This window comes from Balaenoptera acutorostrata, chromosome 18, assembly GCF_949987535.1.
Source record: "Balaenoptera acutorostrata chromosome 18, mBalAcu1.1, whole genome shotgun sequence".
Lineage (NCBI taxonomy): Eukaryota > Metazoa > Chordata > Mammalia > Artiodactyla > Balaenopteridae > Balaenoptera > Balaenoptera acutorostrata.
Genome location: NC_080081.1, coordinates 74,886,244 through 74,898,897, shown reverse-complemented (window position 1 = coordinate 74,898,897; position 12,654 = coordinate 74,886,244). Strand labels below are relative to the sequence as shown.

The window sequence follows — 12,654 nt, the reverse complement described above, 5'->3', positions numbered from 1 at the left end:
TTTGTTTATTTTTGTTTTTATTTCCATTACTCTAGAAAGTGGGTCAAAAAAGATGATGTTGCTGCGATTTATGTCATAGAGTGTTCTACCTATGTTTTCCTCTAAGAGTTTTATAGCGTCTGGTCTTACATTTAGGTCTTTAATCCATTTGGAGTTTATTTTTGTGTATGGTGTTAGGGAGTGTTCTAATTTCATTCTTTCACATGTAGCTGTCCAGTTTTCCCAGCACCACTTAATGAAGAGGCTATCTTTTCTCCATTGTATGTTCTCCTCCTTTGTCGTAAATTAGGTGACTGTATGTGTGTGGGTTTATCTCTGGGCATTCTATCCTGTACCATTGATCTATATTTCTGTTTTTGTGCCAGTACCATACTGTCTTGATCACTGTAGCTTTGTGGTATAGTTTGAAGTCAGGGAGCCTGATTCCTCCAACTCTTTTTCTTTCTCAAGATTGCTTTGGCTATTTGGGGTCTTTTGTGTTTCCGTACGAATTGTAAAATGTTTTGCTCTAATTCTGTAAAGAATGCCATTGGTACTTTGATAGGGATTGCATTGAATCTGTAGATTGCTTTGGGTAGTAGAGTCATTTTCGCAGTGTTGATTCTTCCAGTCCAAGAACTTGGTATATCTCTCCATCTGTTTGTATCATCTTTAATTTCTTTCATCAGTGTCTTATAGTTTTCTGCATACAGGTCTTTTGTCTCCTTAGGTAGGTTTATCCCTAGATATTTTATCCTTTTTGTTGCAATAGTAAATGAGAGTGTTTCCTTAATTTCTCTTTCAGATTTTTCATCATTAGTGTATAGGAATGCAAGAAATTTCTATGCATTAATTTTGTTTCCTGCAACTTTACCAAATTCATTGATTAGCTCTAGTAGTTTTCTGGTAGCATCTTTAGGATTCTCTACGTATAGTATGTCATCTGCAAACAGTGACAGTTTTACTTCTTCTTTTCCGATTTGGATTTCTTTTATTTCTTTTTCTTCTCTGATTGCTGTGGCTAAAACTTCCAAAACTATGTTGAATTATAGTGGTGAGAGTGAGCAACCTTGTCTTGTTCCTCATCTTAGAGGAAATGGTTTCAGTTTTTCACCATTGAGAACGATGTTGCCTGTGGGTTTGTCATATATGGCCTTTATTATGTTGAGGTAGGTTCCCTCTATGCCTACTTTCTCGAGAGTTTTTTGTCATAAATGTGTGTTGAGTTTGTCAAAAGCTTTTTCTGCATCTACTGAGATTATCATATGGTTTTTATCCTTCAATTTGTTAATATGGTGTATCACATTGCTTGATTTTCATATATTGAAGAATCCTTGCATTCCTGGAATAAACCCCACTTGGTTATGGTGTATGATACTTTTTTTGTGCTGTTGGATTCTCTTTGCTAGTATTTTCTTGATGATTTTTGCATCTATGTTCATCAGAGATATTGGCCTATAGTTTTGTTTTTTTGTGACATCTTTGTCTCTTTTTGGTATCAGGGTGATGGTGGCCTCGTGGAATGAGTTTGGGAATGTTCCTCCCTCTGCTGTATTTTGGAAGAGTTTGAGAAGGATACGTTTTAGCTCTTCTCTAAATATTTGATAGAATTTGCCTGTGAAGCCATCTGGTCCTGGGCTTTTGTTTGTTGGAAGATTTTTAATCACAGTCTGAATTTCAGTGCTTGTGATTGGTCTGTTTATATTTTCTATTTCTTCCTGGTTCAGTCTCGGAACATTGTGCTTTTCTAATAATTTGTCCATTTCTTCCAGGTTGTCCATTTTATTGGCATATAGTTGCTTGTAGTAATCTCTCATGGTCCTTTGTATTTCTGCAGTGTCAATTGTTACTTCTCCTTTTCCATTTCTAATTCTGTTGATGTGAAGCTTCTCCCTTTTTTTCTTGATGAGTCTGGCTAATGGTTTATCAATTTTGTTTATCTTCTCAAAGAACCAGCTTTTAGTTTTATTGATCTTTGCTATAGTTTCCTTCATTTCTTTTTCATTTGTTTCTGATCTAATCTTTATGATTTCTTTCCTTCTGCTAACTTTGGGTTTTTTTGTTCTTCTTTCTCTAATTGCTTTAGGTGAAAGGTTAGGTTGTTTATTTGAGATTTTTCTTGTTTCCTGAGGTTGGATTGTTTTGCTAATAACTTCCCTCTTAGAACTGCTTTTGCCCATCCCATAGGTTTTGGATTGTCGTGTTTTCATTGTCATTTGTTTCTAAGTATTTTTTGATTTCCTCTTTGATTTCTTCAGTGATCTCTTGGTTACTTAGTCATGTATTGTTTAGCCTCCATGTGTTTGTACTTTTTACAGTTTTTTTCCTGTAATTGATATCTAGTTTCATACAGTTGTGGTTGGAAAAGATACTTGGTACAATTTCAATTTTCTTAAATATCTTGTGATCCAAGATATGGGCTATCCTGGAGAATGTTCCATGAGCACTTGAGAAGAAAGTGTATTCTGTTGTTTTTGGATCAAATGTCCTATAAATATCAATTAAGTCCATCTTGTTTAATGTGTCATTTAAAGCTTGTGTTTCCTTATTTATTTTCATTTTGGACAATCTGTCCATTGGTGAAAGTGGGGTGTTAAAAGTCCCCTACTATTATTGTGTTATTGTCGATTTCCCCTTTTATGGCTGTTAGCATTTGCCTTATGTATTGAGGTGCTCCTCTGTTAGGTAAACAATATTTACAATTGTTATATCTTCATCTTGGATTGATCCCTTGATCATTATGTAGTGCCCTTCTTTGTCTCTTGTAATAGTCTTTATTTTAAAGTCTATTTTGTCTGACATGAGAATTGCTACTCCAGCTTTCTTTTGATTTCCATTTGCATGGAATTACTTTTTACATCCCCTCACTTTCAGTCTGTATGTATCCCTAGGTCTGAATTGGATCTCTTGTAGACAGCATATGTACAGGTCTTGTTTTTGTGTTCAGTTAGCCAGTCTGTGTCTTTTGGTTGTAGCATTTAATCCATTTACATTTAAGGTAATTATTGATATGTATGTTCCTATTACCATTTTCTTAATTGTTTTGGGTTTGTTACTGTAGGTCTTTTCCTTCTCTTGTGTTTCCTGCCTAGGGAAGTTCCTTTAGCATTTGTTGTAAAGCTGGTTTGGTGGTGCTGAATTCTGTTAACTTTTGCTTGTCTGTAATGGTTTTAATTCCTCCATTGAATCTGAATGCGATCCTTGCTGGGTAGAGTAATCTTGGTTGTAGGTTTTTCCCTTTCATCAGTTTAAATATGTCCTGCCACTCCCTTCTGGCTTGCAGAGTTTCTGCTGAAAGATCAGCTGTTTACCTTATGGGGATTCCCTTATATGTTATTTGTTGTTTTTCCTTTGCTGCTTTTAATACTTTTTCTTTGTATTTAATTTTTGATAGTTTGATTAATATGTGTCTTGGCATGTTTCTCCTTGGATTTATTCTGTATGGGACTCTCTGTGCTTCCTGGACTTGATTGACTATTTCCTTTCCCATCTTAGGGAAGTTTTCGACTATAATCTCTTCAAATATTTTCTCAGACCCTTTCGTTTTCTCTTCTTCTTCTGGAACCTCTGTAATTCGAATGCTGCTGTGTTTAATGTTGTCCCAGAGGTCTCTGAGTCTGTCCTCAATTCTTTTCATTCTTTTTTCTTTATTCTGCTCCCTGGCAGTTATTTCCACCATTTTACCTTCCAACTCACTTATCCGTTCTTCTGCCTCAGTTATTCTGCTATTGATTACTTCTAGAGTATTTTTAATTTCAGTAATTGTGCTGTTCATCACTGTTTGCTCTTTAGTTCTTCTAGATCCTTGTTAAATGTTTCTTGTATTTTCTCCGTTCTGTTTCCAAGATTTTGGATCATCTTTACTATCATTTCTGAATTCTTTTTCAGGTAGGTTGCCTATTTCATCTTCATTTATTTGGTCTTGTAGGTTTTTATGTTGCTCCTTCATCTGTAACAAAGTTTTTTTTGTTTCTTTTTTTTTTAATGGGTGGTGCTATATTCCTGACTTACTGGTTGTTTGGCCTGAGACGTCCAGCAGTGGAGTTTGCAGGCAGTTGGATAGAGCTGGGTCTTGATGCTGAGATGTGGACCTCCGGGAGGCCTCAGTCCGATTGATATTCCCTGGGGTCTGAGGTTCTCTGTTAGTCCAGCGGTTTGGACTCAGAGCTCCCACCACAGGAGCTCAGGTCCAACCTCTGGCCTGGGAACCAAGATCCTACAAGCTTCGTGGCGTGTTAAAAAAAAGAAGGAAGAAAGAAAGAAAAAAAGGAGCAGTATGATATGAAAGAATAAAAAACAAAATAAAATTAGAAAGATAAAAAATATATCAGGAAAAATAAAACTATTTGAGACAACTTCAACAAGGTAAAATAAAACCACAACAGAAAAAAGAAAAAAAAAAAGGGAGGGTGGAGAAAAAGCCAAAAGGAGAGATCACTGGTCACTGGGGGGTTCCTCCCGTCCCCTTAGGTGTCCATGGTCCCCCCGGTGCCTGGTAGGTGCCCTAGTTGTGAGGAGACACGAATTCTGTGTCCTCCTAGTACGCCATCTTGACTCCCCATTTACATTTTTAAAGTCTTTATTTTACTGCCTCAGATGTCAAGAGTGTTAGACAATGATGGATGGACCTTTATCAATACAGTATTGAACCATAAAGCACTGTAATCTGATTCTAGTTGATTGAGATATTCTAGCATTACAAAGTCATATTTAAAGGAGAATCAATACAAAAGGAAAAATGGTGAGAATAAATACAGCTTTTCATGTTTCCTCTAAATGTGAAGATTTGCATTCTTCAAAGGATTCATCTTTCAAAAGAAAAACAGTATTACTTTGAAAGAGCAACACATCTTTTAAGCACTTAATAGCAGCAAAATCTCTTTTGTTGTTCACACAGGAATTTGTATATCTTTTTTTGGCAAAATCTTGACAGAATACAGAGCTTTGATAAAAATAAAAGAAGTGAGCCCACTTAAGCTCCTTTGCATGGGATTTGAATATTTGATCCTAGAGGCTTTTTGTTAAAATATTCATTAATTTTTGAAGTTATTTAATTTCCCCATTATGGTCATATTCATTTGGAAGGGTCTTTGATCTGCTGTACAGAACATTTCTCCCATCTGCCGGTTAGAAGGGGTTTTTGTGTAGGACTCACAACGACAGACCAAGTCCTCTATCTGTCACAGGCCCTTTGGAAGTTGAAGATACTGATAGAGATTGGGAAAGTCACCATTGCTCCAGCTCAGTGTAAGCCTGTTACTGAACTGAAGACAAGATTTATTCTTTTTAAAAAAAGTTTTGTTTTAATATAACAGCTGTATTGACACAATTCATATACTAGATAGAATTCACCCTTTTAAAGGATACAGTTCAGTGGTTTTTAGTCTATTCACACAATTGTGCAACCATCACACTATCAATTTTAGAACATTTTCATAGAAACCCTATGCTGTTATCAGGCCCTCCCCATTTCCTCAAACTCCAGCCCCTGGCAACCACTAACCTACTTTCTGTCTCTATAGATTTGCCTATTCTGGACATTTTATATAATTGAATCATACAATGTGCAGCCTTTTGTGTCTGGCTTCTTTCACTTGCCTTAATATTTTCAAGGTTCATCCATATTGTAACGTGTATCAGTAGTTCAGTTCTTTTTATAGCTGAAAAATATTGCGGTGTATTGACCTTCCACATCTTGTTTATCCATTCATCAGTTGATGCACATTTGTATTGTTTCCACCTTGTGTCTCTTACGAATAATGCCAGTTTCTTTCTCTCTCTCTTTCCCCCTCCACCCACCTCCAGTCTTTTTTTCCTTTGTTGTTTTTACTAGGGGGGCGTCCTCTCTAATCTGCTTGTATTGATAACGTTCTTCCAGAGAGCTTCAGTTCAGTATCGTCTGGGGTGGGGCCTCCCCATGGCAGTGGTTGCTTTATAGGATTTCAGGACCCTGGGCTTCAGTAGGGTTTGAATTAACCCCTTTGCTGTCCCCAGAGATGCCGTGGGTGTTTTTCTCTGTAACGCTGAGATCAGAATTTTTGACAGAGGCACAGGCGGCAGCAGAGACATTTCAGGGTCCTGCTGAGCCATCTCCTCTTAGGAGTGTAGACCTCAGCGCTTCACATAATGGCTTTTTGTTTTTGGTCTTGTTTTCCCCCTAATGACTGCTTTTTCATGAGTGACCACCCAGTGGGCCTGCATATAGGACAAGGTAGTCTTTCCCCTGAACCGAGGATCAGTCACAACTCCGTTCCAAGACGTACACATAGGTCCAGGCGAAGATACGTGACCCGAGGCCCACTCCAATCCCATAATCCTGTTCCTAAAAGCCAATTGATTACTGACACTTCCAACTCAGGTCGGGGAAGTCTGTGTAACAGAGGTTCTATAGGACTCGTTAATGCAGCGCAGAGCCCCACGGCTCAAAGCACCAGCTAACCAGCCGGCGGCAGCTTGCAGTGCGTGCTTGCTGTCAGTCAGCAGGGCTAGTTAATAAGCAAGGCGAGAAGAAAGACTCCCTGTGATGGTGGCCACTGTCTCAGTATCCTGATCACAGCATCTATTGTTGTGGCCACCCTGAAGAGGTAGTGATACCGACCAGGGTCCTTGGCCTTCCAGGATCCATAGAAATTGACTAGAGCCCAGATAAGAAATTCAGGCAGGGCTTCATCGGGGCCCCTGCTGCAGCAGGGGGGAGCGAGAACAAGCAACAGGTTCCCTTGCTTGCTCCCTGAAGAGGGGCGAGCTGGTTCCTTGTATGGGGTGAGAGTAGGGGTGTGTCAGGCTGGAGGGGTGGCTTAGGTGTTTTGCCCACCCCTTAGGTGGTGTCGAGTGCCAGGGGGCATGCGCAGTCCCCTGCTTTTGCTCCCGACACCCTGTTCTTGCTCCCAGCTCTTCAGAAGTGGCAGTTGGGTTTTTTGGGTCTTTCTGTATCTTCTTGTCTATGATTTGCCCCAAGTGCACATGCACGCAATTATTTTTAGTCCCTTATCGTTTCTCTGTATTCTGTTACTCGAGGAATGTGTGTCCAGGTGCAAGCCCTGCAGCAAAGGGCCCCAGGTCCCAGCCTGTCTCAGTAGGAGGGACCCCCACCCCCAATTTGTTTTGGATGTCAAGACTGATGATGCCATACACAAAGCAAGAGGGTATGAGGAAGTTCATTACTCACATAATTGAGGTCTCTGGGGAGAGATCGGCAGGCCTCTCAAACATGCCTGACTTGTCTTGAGAGAGCCAGGAAAAGACACTGGCTCAGCTCTTTTTTACTGTTGTTAGAGGTTAGAGGTGGGACGGGGCAGGGTTCAGTGGAGGTGGTAGGGGCCTGCGTAGTTTGAATCTCCTCCTAGCGGCAAAGGAGGGAGCACTGGGCTTAAGTTCTTACCAGCTTTCTCAGATGTGGGGCAGAGGGGCGTGGGGTGTACAGAAGGGGGTGCAGTGCTTGAAAGTTGACAGCTGTGATCAATCAAACATTGAAAAAATAGAGTCTGACCCTTTATTACAGTTCCTGAGTATTTTATTCTTTTTGTTACTATAGTAAGTGAAATTTTCTTAACTTCATTTTTGGATTATTCATTGCAAGTGCATAGAAATACAGTTGATTTTCATGTATTGAATCATGTATTCTAATAGTTTTTTAGTAGATTTTATAAGATTTTTTTAAAATATACAAGATCGTGTCATCTACACCTAGAGAAAGTTTTGCTTTTTGTTTCCCATCTGTGTGCCTTTTATTTTATTTTCTTGCCCAATTGCCTTGGCTAGAACCTTCCATAAAATGTTGAATAGAAGTGGTGAGAGCAGACAACCTTGTCTTGTTCCTGATTTGGGGGGGAAGCATTCAGTCTGTTTTCCTTGAGTATGATGTTAGCTGTGGGTTTTTCCTAGATGCCCTTATTAGGTTGAGATCATTTTCATTTTTTCCTAGTTTGTTAGGTGTTTTATCATGAAGTGCTGTTGGAATTTGTCAAGTGATTTTTCTGCATCTTTTGAGATAATTGTGTGGGTTTTTAAAAAATTCTATTAATGTAAGTACATTGACTGATTTCCATGTTAAACCAGTCTTTCATTTTGGGGATAAATCTCACTTGGTCATGGCATATAATCCTTTTTATAGGTGGCTGGTTTCAGTTTGCTGTATATTTTGGTGAAAATTTTGCATCTACAATAGATATCAGTCTGTAGTTTTCTTTTCTCATGATATTTTTGTCTGGTTTTGGTATCAAGGTAATATTGACCTCACAGAATGAGTTTGGAAGTGTTCTCTTCACCCCTCCCCCCATATTTGGATAATTTGTGAAGAATTGGTATAAATTTTTCTTTAAATGTCTGATATGATTCAGTAGTGAAGACATTTGGGCCTGGACTTTTCTTTCTGGGAAGTTTTTGAATTATGAATTCAATCTTTTTGTTATAGGTGTATTTTCTATTTCTTCTTGAGTAAGTTTTCATAGTTTGTGTCTTTCTGGAACTTTTCAGTCTCACTAGATTATCTAATTTGTTGAGATATAGTTGCTCATTAATATTTCCTTATAATTATTTTTATTTCTGAAGAATGAGTTGTGATGTCCCCTCTTCCATTCCTAATTTAAAAATTTGTCTTCCCTTTCTCTTGTTTAGTCTAGCTAGAGGTTTGTCAACTTTGTTGATCTTTCTAAGAACCAACTTTTGACTTCATTGATTCTCTCTATTGTTTTTCCATTCAGTTTCATTTATTTCCATTGTCTTATTTATTATTTCCTGCTTTCTGCTTGGTTTAGGTTTAGTTTGCTCTTTTCTTTCTTCAGTGTCTTTAGGTGGAAGGTTGCTTTATTGATTTGACATCTTTCTCCTTTTTTAATGTAGGCATTTATAGATATAACTTTCCTTCTAAGTACTGCTTTAGTTGCTTCCCATAAGCAACAAAAATTTGAAAAAAAGGAAAAGAAACCCCAGGAGATTAATATTGGGACAATACTATTAACTAGACTATAGAACTTACTCTGATTTCACTCATTTTTACATGCACTCCTGTGTGTGTGTGTGTGTGTTTGTACATGTATATTTAGTTCTATGAAATTTTATCATGTGTTTAGATTTGTGTTAACACCACTTAAATCCATGTAACATTTCACTTCTGGAGAGAGTTACAGCTTGTACTTAGAAACTAATTCAGTCCTGTGCAATCCAAGCATGGAAGTAAATCCTGGATAACCCTTGTAAGGCTAAAGTCAACTTGACTAGGCTGAACAGGCTTGATCTCAGGCATCTACAGAGAAGGGGGTCTACAGAGCTGAGTCAACCATAGTCCTCTGAGAAGGGATTGGGAGTATCAGGGAATCACAGGTGACATGTTTAAGGAGACAGGGGCAGGATTCAAAAATGGGAAGAAATCCAGGGAGCAGGCATTTGCCGAATGTAGTTGACGGTAGTGCAACCACAAGGATCTTAATCGATTGTCAAAATGGAGGTGAATTTTTTATGACTTTTCTTTCCAGTTACTGTACATAATGAATGTGAATGGGTAGGACTAGCTCAGAGGAGCAGAGCTGTGATGGGCAATTTTGATTTCAAATATACAGTACAGTCAATAGGAAATGTGTTCCAAAGCCAGGTACAAGAAAAATGGCGTCATTACTTTGTTACAGAGTCTAATCTCCTATATATTCACACCTTGATGCTACTCGATTATGTCACCAGCACCTGTCTCTGCCAAGGTATTGCTGGGCCCTAATTCTGCTATTAAAGGTCAGGGAGGGTAAGTTGGACAATGGTGGATTGGCAATGACCATAAACTGTCTCAGCAATGAAAGTACTGAATCTGTGTGTATTGCAGGGCTGAACGTTTGTTGGAACGTTAGATGAAAAAACAGAAACGAGCAAAAAACAGAAAAAAAACAGGAAAGGAATGCACTTGTATCATTTCAATCTTTTTAAATTTAATGATGCTTATTTTATAGCCTAATATTTAGTTTATCCTGGAGAAGGTTCTGTGTACACTTGAGAAGCATGTATATTCTGCTGCTGTTGGATGGAGTGTTTTATAGATGTCTGTAGGTCTTGTTGGTTTATAGTGTTTGTCTTCTATTGCCTTGTTGATCTTCTGCTTAGTTGTTCCATTATTGAAAGTGGGGTATTAAAGTCTCCAAATATTATTTTGAATTGTTTATTTCTTCTGTCAATTCTGTAAGCTTTTGCTTTGTGTATTTTGGGACCCTGTTTTAGATGTATATATATTTACAGCTGCTGTATCTGCCTGATTTACTGACTTTTGATCATGATAAAAATATCCCTCTTTATCTCTTTCTTGTTTTAAAATGTGTTTTTTCTGCCATCAATATAGCCACTCCAGCTTTCTGGTGGTTGTTCTTTGCATGATATGTCTTTTCCCATCCTTTTGCTTTTAAACTAATTGTATGTTTGAATCTAAAATGTCTGTCCAGCAGACAGCATATGTTTAAGTCTTGTTTTTCATCTAGTCTGTCAGTCTCTGCCTTATGACTGGATTGGTTGATACATTCACATTTAATGTTACTGTTGATATAGTTGGATTTACATGTGCTATTTTGCTATTTGTTTTCTGTCTGCCTCGTGTCTTTTTTGTTTCTCTACTCATTACTGCTTTCTCTTGCACTGAGTGAGTATTTTCTAAGGTAGCATTTTAATTCCTTTAGTGATTTTTTTCACTATATTTTTTTGAGTTATCTTCTTACTGATTGCTCTAGGGCTTACTATATCATCTTAAATTATCAGAATCTACTTAATATTTATACTAATGTCAGTGAGATACAGAAATGTTACTCCTATTTAGCTCTATTCCATCTTTCTCCTTTTTACATCTATGTCTGTTACAAACCCAGTAATACATATTTTTAGTTATTACTTCATATAATTTTATGTCTTTTAGAGAAGCAAAGAACAATAATTCTAAGGCATTGACATGACATTTACTTTCTGATACAAAGGGGCCAATATTACTTATTAAACAGTGATTATTTCTTCTTTGTCCTAGTTGAACATTTTTTTCCAAGCGTTAGCACAGATCTGAGTTGGGAATATTTGCAGCACCAGCTCCCTGTCCCCTCTTCCCTTTGCACTCACCTGATTCCTCCCCTTCCGAGTCCTGACCTAGAAGTCAGGAAACCATAGTTGTACAGATTCCGCCGTCACCTGGACATATGAGTGACCATGGACTCACTCTCAGGGGAGCTGCTGCTAGAGGAAAGGGCACTGCAGGCCCAGCCTGGCACCTGTTGGTTCTTGATGTATTTCCACACATAGATGCTTTCTAATATGTAGACTCTTCATTGATTTTTAGACCTTGAATTTTTTTTACAAATAGCCCATTTTAATTTTAATCTGCAACCTGGTGGAGCTTTCAGTAGATAATGAAGAGTTGCCTGACCGTAGTGTAAGAACAAGCACTCACAGTAAATATGGCTGCAGTGAAAGTTGTTAAATGGCTTGACTAGGACAATTATACAGAATAGCAGGACGCTTGGCCCTTTTTCCTTTTAAATGTCATATTAAAGGGCATTTGTGGGCTTCCCTGGTGGCACAGTGGTTAAGAATCCACCTGCCAATGCAGGGGACATGGGTTCGAGCCCTGGTCCACGAAGATCCCACATGCCGCAGAGCAACTAAGCCCATGCACCACAACGCCCACGCACCACAACTACTGAGCCCATGCACCACAACTAATGAAGCCCGCGTGCCTAGAGCCTGTGCTCCGCAACAAGAGAAGCCACCGCAATGAGAAGCCCACACACTGCAACGAAAAGTAGCCCCCGCTCACTGCAACTAGAGAAAGCCCGCGTGCAGCAACGAAGACCCAACGCAGCCAAAAATAAATAAATAAAATAAATGAATTTATTAAAAAACGAGCATTTGTGTGTTGATAATGTTCTGGTTCTATCTGGTATTGAGAGAATTCTCATAGGGTTGAGATGATTGTCACAGTAGCTATGCATGGAGCCCGGCTCAGACACAGGAGTGCTGAGATCATGTATTTATAATAATGTTTTATTATTTCAAATTAGCTGGCTTTGCACATATCTGGGAACTAATTTTGAAGTTTAGACTAACATAAAAAGAGATAATGGAAAAAGGAGAGAATGAAACCTAGCCTCAGTTTAAGCACCTATCAAGTTCTGTGTTACAAGCAGTGGTACTTACACTAACACTTCCAGGCTAGTTTTATCAACCCTGTTTCTTCCACGGGAGGAAACTGTGGTTCTTAGTGTTAGGTCATGCACCTGAAGTTACATGGTAGTGATTGGTAGAGACTAGATTTCAGCCAGCTACACAGTTTGTGCTCTTTCACCTCGTTCCTACTACCACTAAATGACTCTTTGTATGTGTTTCTATGACTTATTACATACAGTTTATAATTGCTGATGGGTGTTTGGCCACAAGGGTTCTTCACCCATCGTATGTCAGAAGCAAGGTGTATCTCAGCTTCACAATTCTAGGGTGACCTGCAACAGTATGTGTCCTCATTCCATTCAGCCCCCTAGGCACTTTATACCTTTCTTTATGGCCATATAATAGGGTGAGTTGTCTGTTCTGGTCTCGTCTGCCTGCTGTCTCTCCTCCTCTTAGCACCTGGCCCGCAGTGAGGGCCCTTTCTCATAAAGATGCCTTTGTGAATGTGTTGAATCAGACCGTGCAAGAGTAATTGTGGTCTGTTTATGCTGGAGC

The 12,654-nt window shown here is 38.7% G+C and overlaps 1 protein-coding gene across 13 annotated transcripts in view; it reads left to right on the top strand.

Annotated features, from left to right (window-relative positions):
- MTUS2 (microtubule associated scaffold protein 2) overlaps positions 1-12,654 on the top strand; it is a 505,315-nt gene that overhangs the window by 200,747 nt on the left and 291,914 nt on the right. The window lies entirely within an intron of this gene.